Below are 18,491 nucleotides of genomic sequence, written 5' to 3'. Positions count from 1 at the left end.
CAGCAGGTGTCTGAGCATTTGAAAATGAAGATAATTCATTCCTATAGAGCAGGAGCATGCTGTAAAAAAAAAAAATCTAAATCCTTGTTGTTAGGAGTTTCACCTGTCAGAAACATTGTTTAAAAAAATGTAAATTACAGCAAGATCTGCAAGACCAAAAAACATCTGGTTAGATTTGCTGAATAGAACTCACAGATCACTGCAACAACCTGCTGAAGAGTTTAGCTGACACTGGCATAGCTGCCAGGTTCACAGTACTACTACTACTTATCATTTCTATAGCACTACTAGACATGTGCAGCGCAGTACACTTAAACATGAAGAGACAGTCCCTGCTCAACAGAGCTTACAATCTAATTAGGACAGACAAACAGGACAAACAAGAGATAAGGGAATATTAAAGTGAGGATTATAAAATAAGGGTTCTGAACAAGTGAATAAGGGTTAGGAGTTAAAAGCAGCATCAAAAAGCTGTACAGTGCTGATTATACAACTGTGACCTCCATGGGAGAGTTGTCAGAAGGAAACCTTTTGTATGGCCTAATCTAAAAAAAAATAAAAAAGGAAACTTTGATCCCCTTAAAATATATTGGAACTTTTGGTCACAGTCACACAATGTACATTTGGGAGAAAAAAAAAATCTTACCAGCTATTAAACTTGGGGATGGATCTATTTATGCTTTGAGTGGAGGAGTAGCCTAGTGGTTAGTGCAGTGGACTTTGTTCCTGGGGAACTGAGTTCAATTCCCACTGCAGCTCCTTGTGACTCTGGGCAAGTCACTTAACCCTCCATTGCCCCTGGTATAAAATAAGTACCTGAATATCTATAAACTGCTTTGAATGTAGTTGCAAAAACCTCAGAAAGGCGGTATATCAAGTGCCATTTCCCTTTCCTCTTTGGGGTTGTCTGGCAGCCTGTGATACAGGAAATGTAGTATAGATAGAGGAAAAAATGGATTCAACTAAATATCAGCGTATCCTAGAAGCTAATGTCCTAGAGTCAATAAAGAAATTGAAGTTGAAAAAGGGATAGGTGTTTCAGCAAAACAATGAACCAAAACATACCTCAAAATAAACAATGAAGTGCTTACAGGAAAGATAAAGGTTTTGGAATGGCTTTCACCTTCCCCAGCCTTTATTAAAGATCCTTGGGGAGATCTCAAGGGCACAAGGAAGAGTGAGAAAAAAATTCTAAAAGCAAGACTGGAAAGACCTTTAGATGACTACAGAAAATATTTGGAAGCAGGTATTTTTGCTGGAAAGCCAGTTTTACCAAATATACATTTTTATTTATCTATCAGCTACAGTCCTAGATTATTTGCAATACAAAGAAATAATAAAAATAAGAAATAATAAAAAGAAAAAACTGCATCAAAACATTTCAAACTGCTTCAGAGTCCAATATGCGTCAACGGACAAAAAGCAGACAGTGTGATAAGGCATGTAAATGCGTGTGCAAACATCAAAGCCTCGAGACACTTCCTGAACTAACACAAGTTGCTAAGCATTTAAAATTCAACTGGCAGGACATTTCATATGCAGGGAGCTACAACTGCAAAAACCTGTGAACAGATGGCAGCCCTTCTAATTTTTACAGATGACATCAGTATTTGATTGCTGAGAAGTATGCAATGGTCGAGCAATGTGAAGCAAAGATGTAAGAGCTGACAGACATCTTGCAGTATGTTAAAGGTCATCACAATCTGAACTGATAAGCAACTGGCAACCAGTGTAATTCACATGGCCTTGGGGAAATGTGGTCATGCTTCAGATACCCCCTTGACGCATGAACTGCAGCATTTTGAGACATCTGCAGAGCTCTATTAAACGGGGCCAGCAGCAAGCACTGCAATACAGTAACCCAAACCCAGACAAAATTGGTGCCTGAAATATAGCCCTAAGATGACTGAGGGCCATGAAAAGGTCTCAGATGTTTATGAATGTGAAGCTTTAATGTCAAGAGTCTAAAGTGACTCCCAGACAGCAAACCTCTTTTGAAAAGGAGCTCAAACTTATCCAATACTGACTGGAAGAATGTCCAGACTTTTGTGCTCACCATATTTAGGGCTAGATTTACTAAAGTGCTCTACTGTATTATAAGTAAATAGGCTCAATTTTATCAAATGAAACCTATAGTAAAGAGCTTATTAATATGTGGTAATACACAGTAGTACAGTAGTGCCTTTTTGTAAGTCTAGTCCTTGCTGTTTTCTTATTTTAGGGGTTGTTTTACTAAGCCACGTAGGCGCCTATGCGTGCCCAATGCGCGTCAATTTTGAGTTACCACCCGGCTACCTTGTGGCCCTTGCAGTAATTTTATTTTTGATGCGCATCCTCTACGCATGGCAGAAAATAATTTTTATTTTCTGGTGCACAGCAAAAACCGGGCGGTAATCATCATTCCATGCGCATAGGCGATTACCGCATGGTTACAGCATGAGACCTTACCGCTGTCAATGGCTGGCGGTAAGGTCTGAGACCCAAAATGGATGCATGGCAATTTTCATTTTGCCGCATGTCCATTTTCGGCAAAAATTAAAAAAGGCATTTTTTACAGGTGCGCTGAAAAATGATTCTGCGTGCCCAAAACACATGTCTATACTATCGCAGGCCATTTTTCAGCACACCTTAGTAAAAGGACCCCACAAATCTGTAAAAATGTGAAAATACAATAGCGTAGCAAGGGTCTTCAGTACCCAGGGGCCAATGTTTGGACCTTAACCCATCCTTGCCAGTCACTTAATCCCTTTTAACAGGAGGAGAGTGCAGCTTATATGCTTCTCTTATTCACCCTTTCTGTCCATGGGGTTCACAGCTCAGATCATCTATTGGATGCACAATGGTGTTCCATAGATTTTGGTTTTTATCATTTTCCAGCCAGAATGTGATACATTTAGAATAGAGAGAGACTAAACTTGTGAAGTTTGACTTTGTTATACAGAAAGCTAGCATATTTAAAATCATCCAAGAGAAGACTCCTGAGGCAGGCCTTGGTACAATAAATTTTTATTTTGGTCATCATCTAGCAATCTTTTTTGTCATCTTCGCTGTGACTGACACAGTTGTGTGATTGCGAAGGTTCCTGTTCTTCTATTCCTTTGGTGGTTCCATAGACGTTTCCAGCACATTGTATATTTCAGAGAGCTTTGTATGAAGCAGAAGGAGCTCTGACAGCAGGAACAGCAGGTTAAAGAAGCGCCTGCCCATCACACCAGTAACTTCACTGTCCTGCTGTCATCTGGGACCAGACTGCAGGAATAAGGAGGGAATCGGGGAGATGAGAGGGAGTGGTGATACACAGAGCCTCTGAGCAACAGGCAGAACTACTACTAGGTCAGGGGCAAAAACAGTGCATCTCGCAGGTCAAATGCAGTGCTTTGATCTCAGGATATGGCCCACAAGATTTTTTCAAAAGATACATTTACCTAAATAGGTAGCATTCATGATTTTGAAGCATTGTAGAGCTATTTGATAGATATGAAATCACAATTTCAAAGGAGATTCACAGATTTTGATTAGTATTGGCTAATATATTAATGTGACCGGCATACACATGATTACTGTTTGCTAGATTTTTACAATTTTTTAGCAGGAGGTAAATAAATCATATAAGAAAAAAAGAAAGCCATAAACATGTATTTTACTCTAGAGGAATTATAGACCACTAGTAAAAAAGGCCCGTTTCTGACACATATGAAACGGGCGCTAGCAAGGTTTTCCTCATAATGTGTATGTTTTGGAGAGTGTATGTGAGAGTGACTGTGTGTGATAGAGAGAGTGAAAGTGTGAGTGTGTGTGCGTGTGTGTGAGAGAGAGAGTGAGTCTGGGTGTGAGCGTGTCTGTGAGAGAGTGTGTGTGTGAGAATGAGAGTGTGTGCAATTGCGTATGGGAGACACAGTGTGATAGAGAGAGAGAGAGTGTGTTTCACACAGATACAGTGTGTGCGTGAATGAGAGTGTGTGTGAGGCACAGATTGTCTGTGAGACTGAGTGTATGAGACCAAGCGAGTATGTAAGTGACTGTGTGACACATAGAGAGTGAATGTGATACAATGTGAGACATAGAGTGTATGAGTGAGAGACAGAAACACATTGTCTGTGAGAGAGAGTGTGTGTGTGTGTGACAGAGATACCTCCCTCCCTCCCTCTCTCTCTATGGTGTCAGGCCCCCCTCTTTCTCTGGTGTCTGAGATTGCTGCCACTGCACCAAAGCAATTGGTGTGCTGGAGGAGAGGAAGAGAGAGAGAGAGTGTGTGTGTGGGGTGGGGGGATGTGTTGGAGGGGTTCAGCTTGGAAGAAGAGGGGTGTGGGGGATTCTGGATGCGCTGCCAGATGAAAGTAAGAGAGTGAGTATGTGTGTGTGTGTGTGTGGGGGGGGGGGGGGGGGGGGGTTCAGGAAGCAATGGCAGATGACAGAGTGAGGGAGTGTGTGTGTGTGGGGGGGCAGGGGGTACAGGAAGCGCTGCCAGATGAGAGAGTGAGTGTGTGTGTATGGGATTTCATGAAGCGCTCCCATCCTTGAACCCCCTCCCCATCTCAGTCCCCTTCTCTCATTCAAGAACCCCCTCCCCAGTCTCTCCCATCCAAAAACCCCAGTCCCCTCCCCACCCGTCCCCTTCTCCAATCCGAGAACCCCCTCCCCAGTCTCTCCCATCCAAAAACCCCAGTGCCCTTCCCACCCGTCCCCTTCAAGCATCCAAGAACCCCCTCCCCCATCCTTGAACCCCCTCCCCACCTCAGTCTCCTTCTCCCATTCAAGAACCCCCTCCCCAGTCTCTCCCATCCAAAAACCCCAGTCCCCTCCCCACTCGTCCTCTTCAAGTATCCAAGAACCCCCTCCCCACCTCAGTCCCCTTCTCCCATTCAAGAATCCCAGTCCTCTCCCCATCCGTCCCCTTCTCCCATCCGAGAACCCCCTCCCCAGTCTCTCCCATCCAAGAACCCCAGTCCCCTCCCCACCCGTCCCCTTCAACTATCCAAGAACCCCCTCCCCACCCCCTTCTGCTTCTCCCATCCATGAACCCCTCCCACCTCAGTCTCCTTCCCATTTGAGAACCCCCCCCCCCACCTGAGAGCCCCACACCCTTCTCCCATCTGAGTCCCTCCCCACCTACCAGCTCCATTCTCCTGCCGCCCAGGCCCACCACCCTCACTGCCTTAAAAGAAAACCCAATTTGAAGCACTGGAGTAACAGGCAGCAGCGCCTCGCGTCTGCCCTTCTACTAAAAATCTCTTCCACGACGTCATTGGGCCTTCCCACATTGAGTCCCACCCGCCCTCGCGGTAATTGGAAGTTACCTGAGAGGAGGGCGGGACTCAATGTGGGAAGGCTCAATGACGTCGTCGAAGAGATTTTTAGTAGAAGGGCAGACGCGAGGCGCTGCTGCCTGTTACTCCAGCGCTTCAAATTGGGTTTTAAAGGCAGGACAGCGCCGGGAGCGGACTCGCAGCACCCCCCACCCGCTGACATCTGGGGCGGAGCGCCCCCACCACGTCGCCGTCGCGCGTTGCTGAACTTGGGAGGGAGGGAGAGTGGTGCTCGGGCGGGCGGGGCTACCTGAGGCGCGCCGCGCGGCGCGGTTGGTAGCCAGCGTTTCCTTGGCAGGGAGAGGAGTAGGGAAACACGCTCCGCGTGTTTCCCTACTCTTCCCCCTTCCTTGATGCGGTCCCTGCTTTCATTTTTCTGTTGGTTTTCCGCCCTCGACGCCATGACGTTTGACGCGAGGGCGGGGCAGCAAGTCGTTCAGTGGCTTCACCACCACGAACTTACGAACCATTCTGGGAGTCTGAGTGACTTCAGAACGTTGTCCTCAGAACGTTGAGGGTGCCTTTTATTATATTAGATGTTGTATTTGGGGGAAAAGTACAAAGAATATGGTTGGATAAACCTCCATCCACAAATAATCTGATTCAGGATTGGAAAAGGATTTCTGAAACCATCCTGAAGGATATTGCGCCTCTAACAAAAAAAGATGAAAATTAAGAGTCTTTTAAATGGTATACTGAGGATCTCTCAGATCTTAAAAAAGAATGAAGAAAATTAGACAGCGGAGAAAAACCAAATTAGAAGTGCATTGACAAAATTGGAGGAAAGTGATTAATAAATATAAATTTATGACAGTTCAGAGTATGAAGAGCTATTATTCTGCTTTGATTAATAAGAATTCGTTATATAGATAATTCACCACTAAAAATAATTTTTTTTTACTAACTAGTTAGAGATTTAGTTACAGATAAGGGAATGCTATTCCTGAGCCCTAAGGCATTAGCCAATTCAGGATTGATAATATTAGGAAGCTTGTAAATTAAGGTACCTTTCACAGGTTTATTTATAAATTCTAATACAGCAGAACCTTCAAATAGGATGTGGTCTCAATTTGATGTAATTACAACAGATGATGTTCACGTTCTATTGAAAAAAATATGCTGAATCTCAGTGTTTTTTTGGATATCTGCCCTCGTTATCTGATGAAGAATAGCCTTGACCTATTTTATTATTACCTTGACTGACTGGCTAAATTTTGAATTCTGTACCTGTAATTTTCCATCTTTTTAAAGTGAAATAGTGCTGGCTCCTACCATGAAAAATAAGACATTCACATCTGTTAGATGTTACTAATTATAGACCAGTGGCATCTATTCCTTTGCTGATTAAAATTATGGAAGGTTGAGAGTGACATCTCTCTTGGCTGATCATCTAGCTAGGTTTCACATTCTGCATCCTGCACAATCCAGATTTAGGAAAGAGTTTAGTACAGAGACTGCTAAATTATTGTTAAGTCAGGGACGATGAACCATTTTGGTTCAATCTGATGTAATTACAACAGATGATGTGCATTTGATTATGGGATTTTACTCTGCATTTTAAGCGACACTGGTATTATAGGTCCGGTATTTAATTGGTTTAAAGGCTTTCTGACTCTGAGGATGGAGAATGAGATGCCAGAGAACGCGAGGCAGCAGGAGAGAAAAGGCTGTTGGAGCACACGGGGGGGGGGGGGGGGGGGGGGGGGAGTAGGAGAGAACGCAGGGTGGCTGGAAAGAAAAGCTACATGGACACCCGGGGGGGGGGGGGGACAGAGAGAGAAGCAGTGGAGCAAGGAGCAGGAAGCTTGATGTGATCAATGCGTTAAAATTTTTAACACATTAATTGCATTAAAAACACATTAAATGAGCAGCCCTATTAGAAACATTGAGAAAAACTGAACTGGAAAGCTGGACTCTGCATGCAGCGCATCACCAGAGAAAGAGAAACAAAAATGCATTTCCTCTTTGTACTGAACAAAATTCAGACATTAGAGATTTACATTACCGAAAGTGAAGATATTCCAATTAATAAATTCCAAATAAAATGCTTTTTTCTACCTATGTCATTTTAGCATTATATTTTTCTAACGATATTAGTCCCAGTTTCTGGTTTCTGTTTTCCTCTGTTTTCTAATGCAGTCTCCTATTTGCAATTTCGTCTTTCTTCCTGCCTTCTTCACTTCCTCCCCCTATCTTTTCCTTTCAACTTTCTTGCATTTATTTTCCTGCTGCTTTGTCCGTTCAGCTTTCTCTCTACTTCTCATTATCTACTCCTCAATCTCCCTCTTTTATATCTCTTACACTCCTTTTCTGCCCATCCCCCACTCTTAAACTCCCCCAGCCCTTCCATTCCTCATTTCACTCCTTCCCAATCTTTTAATTCCCTAATCTTTTAATAACTATTGCCTCATCCATCATCTCCTGTCTGCCATATACACATTTAGCATCTGCCATCCATCTCTTTCTCTCCCCCCACCCAGCATCTCCTTTCTGTCCTCTTTCTCCATGATCCAGCATCTCCCCCACTCCATGATGTTGTATTTCCCCTTTCTCTCCTGCTACCACAGTATCTCCCTGGGCCTGTACAAACTCCAAAATGAAAGAAGTTTGGGACCTTTAAGCCCATGCACCTACTGAAGGACCACTGTTTTCCTGTGTTTCTAACTCAGGCTTCCTGTTTCAGAGGGAGCAGGATATACCAGGCCCTGGGTGCGTATATGGGATGGACTACGCCATGCTTTTCATCTTGGTGCTTCTTTGCCCAACTCGATGCTCTTCTAGTGCCCCTCTGGCTGGCACCTGGGGTCCATGGCATCGATTAACCCCACTGAATAAACAATTATGGACTAAAATGTGCAGAAAGATTGTGTGTTTAACTTTGTAGCATTTAGAGGGTATGTCATCTAATCATTTAGGGATTTATTTATTTGTTGCATTTTTTTGCAGGCTCAATGTGGCTTACATATTGCCGTTAACGGCGTTAGCCGATTCTGGTCTGAATAAATACATGGTACGAATGAACACAAGGTGATGTGGTAGATAAGGTACATGTAAGGTAGGTGTGGTTGAGGGAACTTAGAAAGGGGGGGAGAGGAAGAGTCAGGTAATGTCCTTTACGTTCTTTGGTTGCATTGTGTCGCAGGTGTCCATGTATTTTTATGTTGGGTCGGTGGGGTATGCTCTTTTGAACAGGAACGTTTTAGTGATTTCCGGAAATTAAGGTGGTCTGGCATAGTTTTTACTATTTTTGGCATTGCGTTCCATAGTTGTGCATTTAAGTAGGAAAAGCTGGATGCATAGGTGGATTTATATTTGAGTCCTTTGTTGCTTGGGTTGTGGAGGTTTAGGTATGATCATGCAGATTTAGTGGTATTTCTGGTTGGCAGGTCAATAAGGTCTGTCATGTATCCAGGTGCCGTAAATGATTTTATGAACAGTCGTGCAGATTTTGAACGTGATTCGTTCTTTGATTGGTAGCCAGTGCAGCTTTTCTCTGAGAGGTTTGGCGCTGTCAAAACGTGTTTTTCCAAATATAAGCCTAGCTGCTGTGTTTTGGGTAGTTTGAAGTTTTTTTATGATTTGATCTTTGCATCCCGCATAGATTCCATTACAGTAGTCTGCATAGCTTAGTACCATTATTTGTATCAGGTTTCGAAATATTTCCGTCGGGAAGAATGGTTTCACGTGTTTGAGTTTCCAAATTGAGAAAAACATTTTCTTTATGGTGGATTTCGCTTGGGTCTCAAGTGAGCGGTTACGGTCAATTGTTACTCCGAGAATTTTCAGGCTGTCTGAGATAGGGAGGGTGTATCCTGGGGTGTTGATGCTTGTGGGTTTGTATGTATTATATTGTATTGTGATGAGATGATGAGACTGTGTTTTTTTTCTGTATTGAGTTTCAGTTGGAATGCGTTAGCCCATGAGTTCATGGTGTTTAAGCTGAGTTTGATTTCGTTGGTGATTTCTGCCGAGTCATGTTTGAAGGGGATATATAATGCAACGTCATCAGCGTAGATAAATGGTTTAAGGCCTTGGGTGGATAAGGTCTTGGCTAGTGGCGTCATCATGAGGTTGAAAAGGATCAGTGATAGTGGTGATCCTTGCGGTACTCCACAGACTGGTTTCCACGGTGATGATATGTTTGATCTTGATTTCACTTGATATGTTCTTGTGGTTAGAAAGCCCTTGATCCAATTAAGAGTACAGCCACTGATTCTGAAGTGTTCTAGAAGTCTTAGTAGTATGATATGGTTGACCATGTTGAATGCACTTGACGTCAAATTGGAGGAAGAGAATGCTTTTGCCTATTGCTATTTCCTGCTTGAATTTGGTAAGGAGAGTAAGTAGTACTGTATCGGTACTGTGTAGGGGTCGAAATCCTGATTGTGACTCGTAGTATAATGAATTTGTTTATGTAGTCGTTGAGTTGCTTGGTCACCAGACCTTCCATTAGTTTGACTACTAATGGGATTTATTCAAAACATACAGTTTGACCAGGGTGCTTATTGCTTAAACTTTTTCTCACTGATATATATTAATTTCCCGTAACACAAAGAGAAGGTCAACAAACAAGTTTGTGCTAACTTTTTTTCTTGGACTGGATACATATTTGACTAGCTATTGAATTGTTTTTCTTTCAGGTCATTGCATACACACCACACACAAACACACACTATGTACTATATATACTTTGCCACTGTGTGATTGTCACAGCAACAGAAAGGATCTTTTTCCGACACAAAATAGTAACATTTCAGTTCTTTTGATTGGAGAATAGTTTTCTTATTGTTTTATTCGTTTTAATTATTATTTGCCTCACTGAAATTGTTTGCATATTGGTAGGGTGCAGCTCCTATTTCATGTGTTCAACCAATACTTGGATGTCTGTGATTATTTGAATTAATATATTGGCCTCTTGGATAAGATGTTTTCTTAAAGATTAAATTGACCTCACCAGGATGCCTTTTCATTCTGTCTCACAGATAATTGTTATTTAAGTGGTTTTTTTAACATCACAGTATATCTTGCTGATAAAATAATCCAAGAATATAGCTTCTACAAAATGTAAAAGCACAAAATTTCTAATTGGTATGACACAAGTCACCAAAGTAATCATTGATTTTCCTCCACTAAAACAAGCTACTGGAAATAAATTGACTTCTTTTAAGGTTCTTTTACCTGCCATAATGTTTTTAACCTTTTATACTTTCATATGATACTCTATATTTTCTTTTTTTTTATGTGAATAGTCCTATATTGTCATTTTTTCAGAAACTGTACATTTGACAATTCTTTGTACTTGAATTTTTATCATTTATGTGTGAAGTTTACTTCTAATCTTTTATGTTTTCAATGTCTCTAGACGCATTTGGAAAAAAAAAAAAATATATATATATATATAAACTGTTCGGTTTGGTGAATTTGTATTGGGATGAAATTTGTCACAATAAAATTTTTGTTTAAGGCTATGTAAATCTGTGGGGGAAAAAATACATTTAATTACCTGGCCACTGGAGGCTTCAGGGCAGCAGGGTCTAGGAGGTGTTTTGGCTTTGCAAATCATGTTTTAAAAAATTGGGTTAGACCTACAGGAAGCCTGAAGTATAGCTTTGAGGCCATGATTGAAACAGCTGACAGCCATAAATGAGGATGTGGGGATCACGCTACAGGAGAAGGCAGGGTAGATCACTGAGTTAAAATCAGGGCAGGCTCTGGGAGGCACATCTAAATTAGGCCACAATTTATCAGGTCCTGACAGCAGCAAGTGGAGGCGATAGTATGATACTGACAACCATGAGCAGCACTGAGGCTGAGAGGCCTGATGCCAGGCCAAGAATTTAAAGGGTCCGTGCTGTTTTTAATTTCTCCTGGGTTTGTAGAACTGTAAATAAAACAATACTAGTCTATGCTCAAAATTAACAATTGTTCATTAATATATCAATATATGAGGACATACAAGTCTTAATGGCAGACAAGGTATGTTCTAAATTCTGGACAGAGGCCAGCACCTTATATAGGAAATTTAGTATTTTGAACACAAAGAATCAGAATAATACATAAAAAGATTCATTACGGGAGTATAGGTTAGTTTACTAATGACTGCATATATATAGTTTATAGCCTCCGTGATAGACCCCTTCACCCATTGACCATCAGATTACCAGTATATACTGGAGTTTTCCATTATGTCCCAAGGATCAGTCTAGTCAAAAGGGGTGTGACCATCCGCCAGCAGATGGAAATAGAGAACTCTATTGACTTATGCCTCATAAGCTCCTGTGCTTAGCAACCAAGCCAATATTCTCTATCTCCAGCAGGCAGGATAGAAGCTCTTGTGCGCTGCGGCAACTTTCCTGCTTGCAGTTTCAGTTGAGTTTGGGGTTGAGAATATCCTGTGCCTCAGGTGTAAACCTAGTGGTCTAGTTCCTTCCTTGCTCAAACAGCAAATTCTCAGGCTTATTTATTTATTTATAGTACATTTCTACCCCACATTTTCCCACGCATGCAGGCACAATGTGGCTAACAAGGGATAAGTAAAAATGACAATACAATAGGAAAAATGGTAAGAGACAAAAATTAGGCAGGAAGGGGGCATAACTTTTCAGGGGTAAGTAAGTGGGACTATTGATCGGTAAGAGTGTGAGGGGAGTAGACCAGTCCAAATAGGTGGGTTTTCAGCAGCCTCTTGAACAGTTGGTGATCCATTTGCAGTTTTAAGTATTTCGGCAAGACATTCCAATTCTTGGCACAGGAGTATTGGAAAGACGAAGTGAAGATCTTCTTGTATTTGACACCTCTGCAGTTTGGGAAGTGCAGGTTGAGATACGACCTCAAGGTGGCTACTACATTTCTGGGTGGGAGGTCGATAAGGTGAAGCATATATTTTATGAGTTAGTGAGCAAATTTTGAAAGAAATACGTTCCCTCACGGGCAACCAGTGGAGAAGGAAACGCAGAGGTTGAGCATGCTCAAAACGTGATTTTCCCAGGATTAGTCTCACCGCTGTGTTTTGTGCAGTCTAATTTTTTCAAAAGATATTCATGGCAACCTGCATAAATCCCGCTGCAGTAATCTAGGTGAGATAGCACCAACCAATGAACACGGGTGCGAAACAGTTCTCTGGTTAGGCAATATCTAATCTGCCGAAGCCTCCACGTTGCATTAAACATTCTCTTAGTGACAACTCGTACCTGATCACCCAGATGGAAATACTTATCCAAGGTCACCCCAAGGAGCTTTAGACTACTAGAAAGAGGGAGAACATAGTCATTTATAATGAAGGTATCTGTAGGGCCTGAGTAGTATGGGGAGTGGAGAATAAGGCACTGAGTTTTGTCATTTAACTTCGCCCATTGTTCCATACACGCTCTTCCCTACTTGCAGGTGTGGGATTATGCTCAGGTTCTAGGTTCTATGGCAGTAACTTTGGATGTTCTGTTTTGGGCAAAGTTCCACATGCGACCCCTACAGTCATCCCTGTTGAGCCAGTGGTTTCTGGTCTCGGGGATTTATGACCAGCTGGTGCCATGGATGCCACAAGCCAGATGGTGTCTGACTTGATGGCTTTTCCCTGCGCACACTCAGATAGGGTTGCTCTTACAGACTCCTAGTTGGTGTGTTCTCACCTCTGATGCCAGCCTCTTTGGATGGTGTGCCCATTTTCTCCACTCTGCACAGGGCCGCTGGAGTGGAATGTGTTGGAATGTAATTGTATTTTTACATGCATTGCCTGTCACCTATTATTTCTCTGTGATTACTCTGTGACCTCTGATGTGAATTACTTAGAGAGGTTACACAGCTATGCAACTTCCTGTGGGGGTTAGATGCAGCACATGCAGCACATGGAGCACATGGAGCTCATGATCTCTCCTAACCTGAGAGGATCTATGGTGGTGTGAGCATCCATTACCATCTAAGCACATGGAAGGAGCTGATAATACAAATGTATAGTAATATGTATATATAAGCCTGTCTGATTATAATCTAACTACAAACTGTGAGTAAACAGATGTTTTGTTACTTCAACTTTAAAGTGACTCAGCAGTGAATTATTCAGGGGTGAATGAGAGAGAGATGAAGAAAGAAATTAACATTTCTAAAGCTGAAGCTGTGTGTACTAAAATCTGCTAATTATTTACTACAAATAATCCAACAAAAGGGTTATGGGCCCAGGGCCAGGAATTGAAAAAGAAGAGAAATATTACCAGGCAGAAAAAAAGGCCACATTTTTCTCTTAAGTTTTAAAGGAAAGATTCAGTCTGTCTCTCTCTCCCCCCCACACAGCAGACAGAAGGCTAAGAAAATGGCTGAGGGAAGAAATTCACCATTGTTCTATTCTCTCAAGGTGCCTAAATTAACTGAGTTTAATTATCAGCAGTGGGAACTAAGATTCATATGTCTCCTTCGAGCAAAAAGATTAGATATATGCTTAGACCAAGACAGAACAGCTGAAAATATGGCTGAATGGGACAATGCAAACTATTATGTGAAGTGCATGCTTTTGGAAGCTCTCTCAGAGAAACAAGCCATATTAGTGGAGGGAAAAGATACACCAAAGGACATTTTATATAAACTGAGAACTATGTATGCAACTACATATGCAAAGCAGCAACCAATTTGGCTGGCAGAGTTGAATGAAACCAAATTAAGGGATAAAAGTAAATGTAATGATCACATTATGCATCTTATGTCTTCATTTCAAAAATTAGAACTTTCTGGAATTCCCATGTGTGATGCATTGAAAAGAGCATTTCTTTTTACCTCACTATCAAAGAAGTTTGATGTTTTTAGGTCTGTAAATGAGGCCATTGAAGGGCAATCTTTTGAACAGGCAACATCAAAACTAAGGCAGGAATGCATAGTAAATGATTCTGAGGAGATGTGTTCTCAAAGTCAGTCAGAGAGAAATGAAACAAATTTCTTGGCAAAGAACAGAGGAAGGCGGAGCTATGGGAAAACTCCACCCAAGGGCAAGCTGATTTGCTACTCATGTGGAAAGGAGGGACATGTATCTAAATGGTGTAAGGAAACACAAAACACTCCCTCTAGCTCACCTAAGCCAATGGAACTAAAGAATTTTCAAACCAGGAAAGGTATGAAGGACAAAGATAAACACAAGGGCTTTCTAATGGCAGAAAAATCTTTGACTATGGTAAATAATAATTCAAATGAAAGTACTTGGATTTTGGATTCAGGGAGCACATGCCATTTAACCAATTGTAAGGATTTCTTTCAGGAAATGTGTCCAGAGGAAGGTATTCTTAAAACTGCAAACGCAGGGACTGCTAAGATCCAAGCAAAAGGTATTGGATTCTTAAAATGCAAAGTGTCTAATGAAGTTAAAGAAATTCCTGTAAGTGATGTCTTGTATATTCCCCAAGCAGTTTGCAATATGCTTAGTGTATCTACATTAGATAAGAAGGGATTTGCGATTCATTTTGAAAACAGTAAGTGCACAATCTCTAAAAATGATGAAGTGTATGCTGAAGCTTTTATGCATAATGATGTTTATAAGCTGAGCATTTCAGGTGAAGCCTCACATATGGCGCAAGTAAGGAAGAATGATGGTAAATGTAGTCTGGAAATCTGGCACCGCCGCCTGGGACATCGTGATTTTAAGGTGATCCAGGATCTTTACAGTAAGCAACTAGCCACTGGCATTCAGATAAGTGCAGATGCTGGTAAAATGGAGAAATGCATAGACTGTGTTACTCAAAAAGGTGTGAGACCCTCATTTCCTGCATACACAGGAAATAGGAGTAATAAAGTACTGGACTTAATACACAGTGACTTATGTGGACCGTTTAATATCCCATCATTGGGAAATAACAGATTTGTGCTAATATTCTTGGATGATTTCTCTAGATACTGTGTGGCCTATTTGCTGAAAGAGAAAAGTCAAGTCACAGACATGCTGAAGAAATACGTAGCCATGGTGAGCAATAAATTTGAAAGAAAACCAAAGGTTCTTCAGACCGACAATGGTGGTGAGTTCACTTCACAAAGCATGCGCACATTTCTAGAACAAGAAGGCATTCAGCATATCACAACAGTAGCTTATACACCAGAGCAAAATTCTGTTGCAGAGAGAAAATTTAGGTCACTTGTGGAAATGACCAGATGTATGCTGTCAGATAGCAATCTCCCTAAAAGACTATGGGGGGAAGCCATTCTCACAGCAGTGTACCTACAAAACAGAATGCCAACTAAAGGCGCTGAGCGCACACCACATGAGACATGGCATGGTAGGAAGCCAAACCTGTCACACATAAGAACATTTGGAAGTACAGCATATGCTCATGAACCAAAACAAAGAAGGCATAAGCTGGATTCCACAACAGAAAGGGGCATTTTAGTTGGCTATGCTCCAGGACACAAAGGATATAGAATTTTGAATCTGAAAACTGGCATTGTTGGCATAAGACATGTTACATATTTTGATGAAAACAAAGGGTTGATAAAGGCTGGATTATCCCAGATGAGCCTTATCATCCAGAATATGAAACTAGAACCATAATAGACATGCCAGTGTATATAAATGCCATACCAAGGCAGATGTCTGAAAGCAACTCATCTGTATCTAACGAGGAACAGGCAGAGGAAACAGACACAGAAAGGATCATTGAAGAAGACAGTACAGTTGGAGAAGGGGAATCAATTGGAGAAGGACTCTCAGATTTAGAGGATGCGGAAAGGTCAGACCAACCTGTTGTCAGACGCTCATCCAGGGAAAACAAAGGTGTTCCAACCCCAAGACTGTCTTACCTAACAAAGTCAGCAGAAGCTCAAGAGCCCTTAACATGGGATGAGATTGAGAAAATGCCAGCAGAAGAAGCTGCTGAATGGCATAAAGCTGCACAAGAAGAAATTGATGCATTGGATAAAAATAATACTTGGATTCTTACAAAATTACCTCCTGGCAAGAAAGCTATAGGATGCAAATGGGTATTCAAGTTAAAAAGGAATGCACAAGGAAAAGTGGAAAGGTATAAAGCCAGATTAGTGGCAAAGGGATATCTTCAAAAATATGGAGAAGATTTTGATGAAGTGTTTGCACCTGTAGTGAAACACACGACAATAAGAACACTTCTGAGCATTGCAGTCTCAAAAGGCATGCAAGTCAAACACATTGATGTGAAAACAGCGTTTCTTCACGGAGATATAACTGAAGACTTGTACATGGAACAGCCAACAGGTTTCATAAATACAAAACAAAGACAGCTAGTGTGTAAATTAAACAAAGGTCTTTATGGATTAAAGCAAAGTGCAAAATGTTGGAATGAAAAATTGCATGAAATATTGACAAATTTAGGATTTAAACAAGAAGCTGAATATGTGGCTGTATCGGAAGCGTGCAGAGAACTGATGTGGATTGAAAAACTTATGCTGGATTTCGGAATAGCTGAACAGAGACCAATCCAGATAATGGAAGATAATCAGAGCTGCATCCGACTGTCACAGAATGACAAGGTTCAGTCACGCACCAAGCACATCGCAACGAAATACCACAACGTGCGAGAGTTGGCGAAAGAAGGGGTCATCAGTCTACACTATTGTCACACCAGTGAGATGACAGCTGACATCATGACCAAACCGTTACCCAGAGAACATTTTGTGAATCTGCGTATAAAGCTTGGACTTTGTATGAATAAATAATTGCATGACAGTTATGCATGAGAAGGGGTTTGTTGGAATGTAATTGTATTTTTACATGCATTGCCTGTCACCTATTATTTCTCTGTGATTACTCTGTGACCTCTGATGTGAATTACTTAGAGAGGTCACACAGCTATGCAACTTCCTGTGGGGGTTAGATGCAGCACATGCAGCACATGGAGCACATGGAGCTCATGATCTCTCCTAACCTGAGAGGATCTATGGTGGTGTGAGCATCCATTACCATCTAAGCACATGGAAGGAGCTGATAATACAAATGTATAGTAATATGTATATATAAGCTTGTCTGATTATAATCTAACTACAAACTGTGAGTAAACAGATGTTTTGTTACTTCAACTTTAAAGTGACTCAGCAGTGAATTATTCAGGGGTGAATGAGAGAGAGATGAAGAAAGAAATTAACATTTCTAAAGCTGAAGCTGTGTGTACTAAAATCTGCTAATTATTTACTACAAATAATCCAACAGAATGGAGGCTTCCTGGTCCATCAACAGATTGGAGCTTCAAGCTGTCTGTAAAGTTCTACTAGCCTTTGCGCCTCTTCTTCAAGGGAGGCCGGTGCACGTGCTCTCGGACAATGTATCAGCTGTGTCTTACATCAACAGACAAGGAGGAACAAAGAGTGTAGCTTTAGCCCAAGAGACGCGTCTTCTTTTTCAGTGAGTGGAATTGAATATTTCGATGATTTCAGCGTTTCACATAGCAGGTTCACTGAACTCACAAGCGGATTTCCCCAGCAGAGTGTTCTCCGGACCTGGGGGAATGGCAGCTGTCAAAGACTGCATTTTGCCTCATTTCCAAACAGTGAGGTCTTCGGTTCTGGACCTCATGGTATGCAAACTCAATGCGCAAGTACACAAATTGTACAGTGTCGCTGCAGGGAGATAGACTCATGACTCCCTAGGAATGGATGCACTGGTACAGCCTTGGCTATCTGATGGCCTCCTTTATGTGTTTCCTCCGTGACCTCTCATGGGAAGGATGTTGCAAAGGATTGCGCATCAACCTGTGAAGCTTGCTCTTGTAGCTCTGGACAGGCCCAGACGTCCTTGGTGTACGGACCTCATCCGTCTTCAAATCGCTCCTTGGCTGACTCTTCCTCCACAGACGGGCTTATTGCACTAAGGTCCAGTATTTATGGAGGATCCATCCCACTCTGGTCTTACGGCCTAGCACTTAAGAGGGTGCTGAGAGAGGAACAAGGGTTACATGGATGAAAGTGGTCCACTTCTTCTTATGCTAGAGTGTGGAGAACTTTTGAGAGCTGGGCTGCACAGAATGGTGTTTCTCCATTTCGTGCTTCCTTTTCTCAAATTTTATCCTCCCTTCAGGAGGGTTCAAAAAAGGCTTGGCTCTCTCAATTTGCTCAAGGTTCAGGTGGCAGCATTGGCATGTCTTAGAGGCAAGATACAGAATACCTCATTGACTGTTCACCCTGATATAGTGTGATTCCTCAAGGGAGTCGCTCATCTGCATCCCTCTCTCTTCAATATTTGTCCTCAGTGGA

Source organism: Microcaecilia unicolor, chromosome 1 (assembly GCF_901765095.1).
Source record: "Microcaecilia unicolor chromosome 1, aMicUni1.1, whole genome shotgun sequence".
Lineage (NCBI taxonomy): Eukaryota > Metazoa > Chordata > Amphibia > Gymnophiona > Siphonopidae > Microcaecilia > Microcaecilia unicolor.
This window is presented reverse-complemented; position numbering follows the sequence as displayed.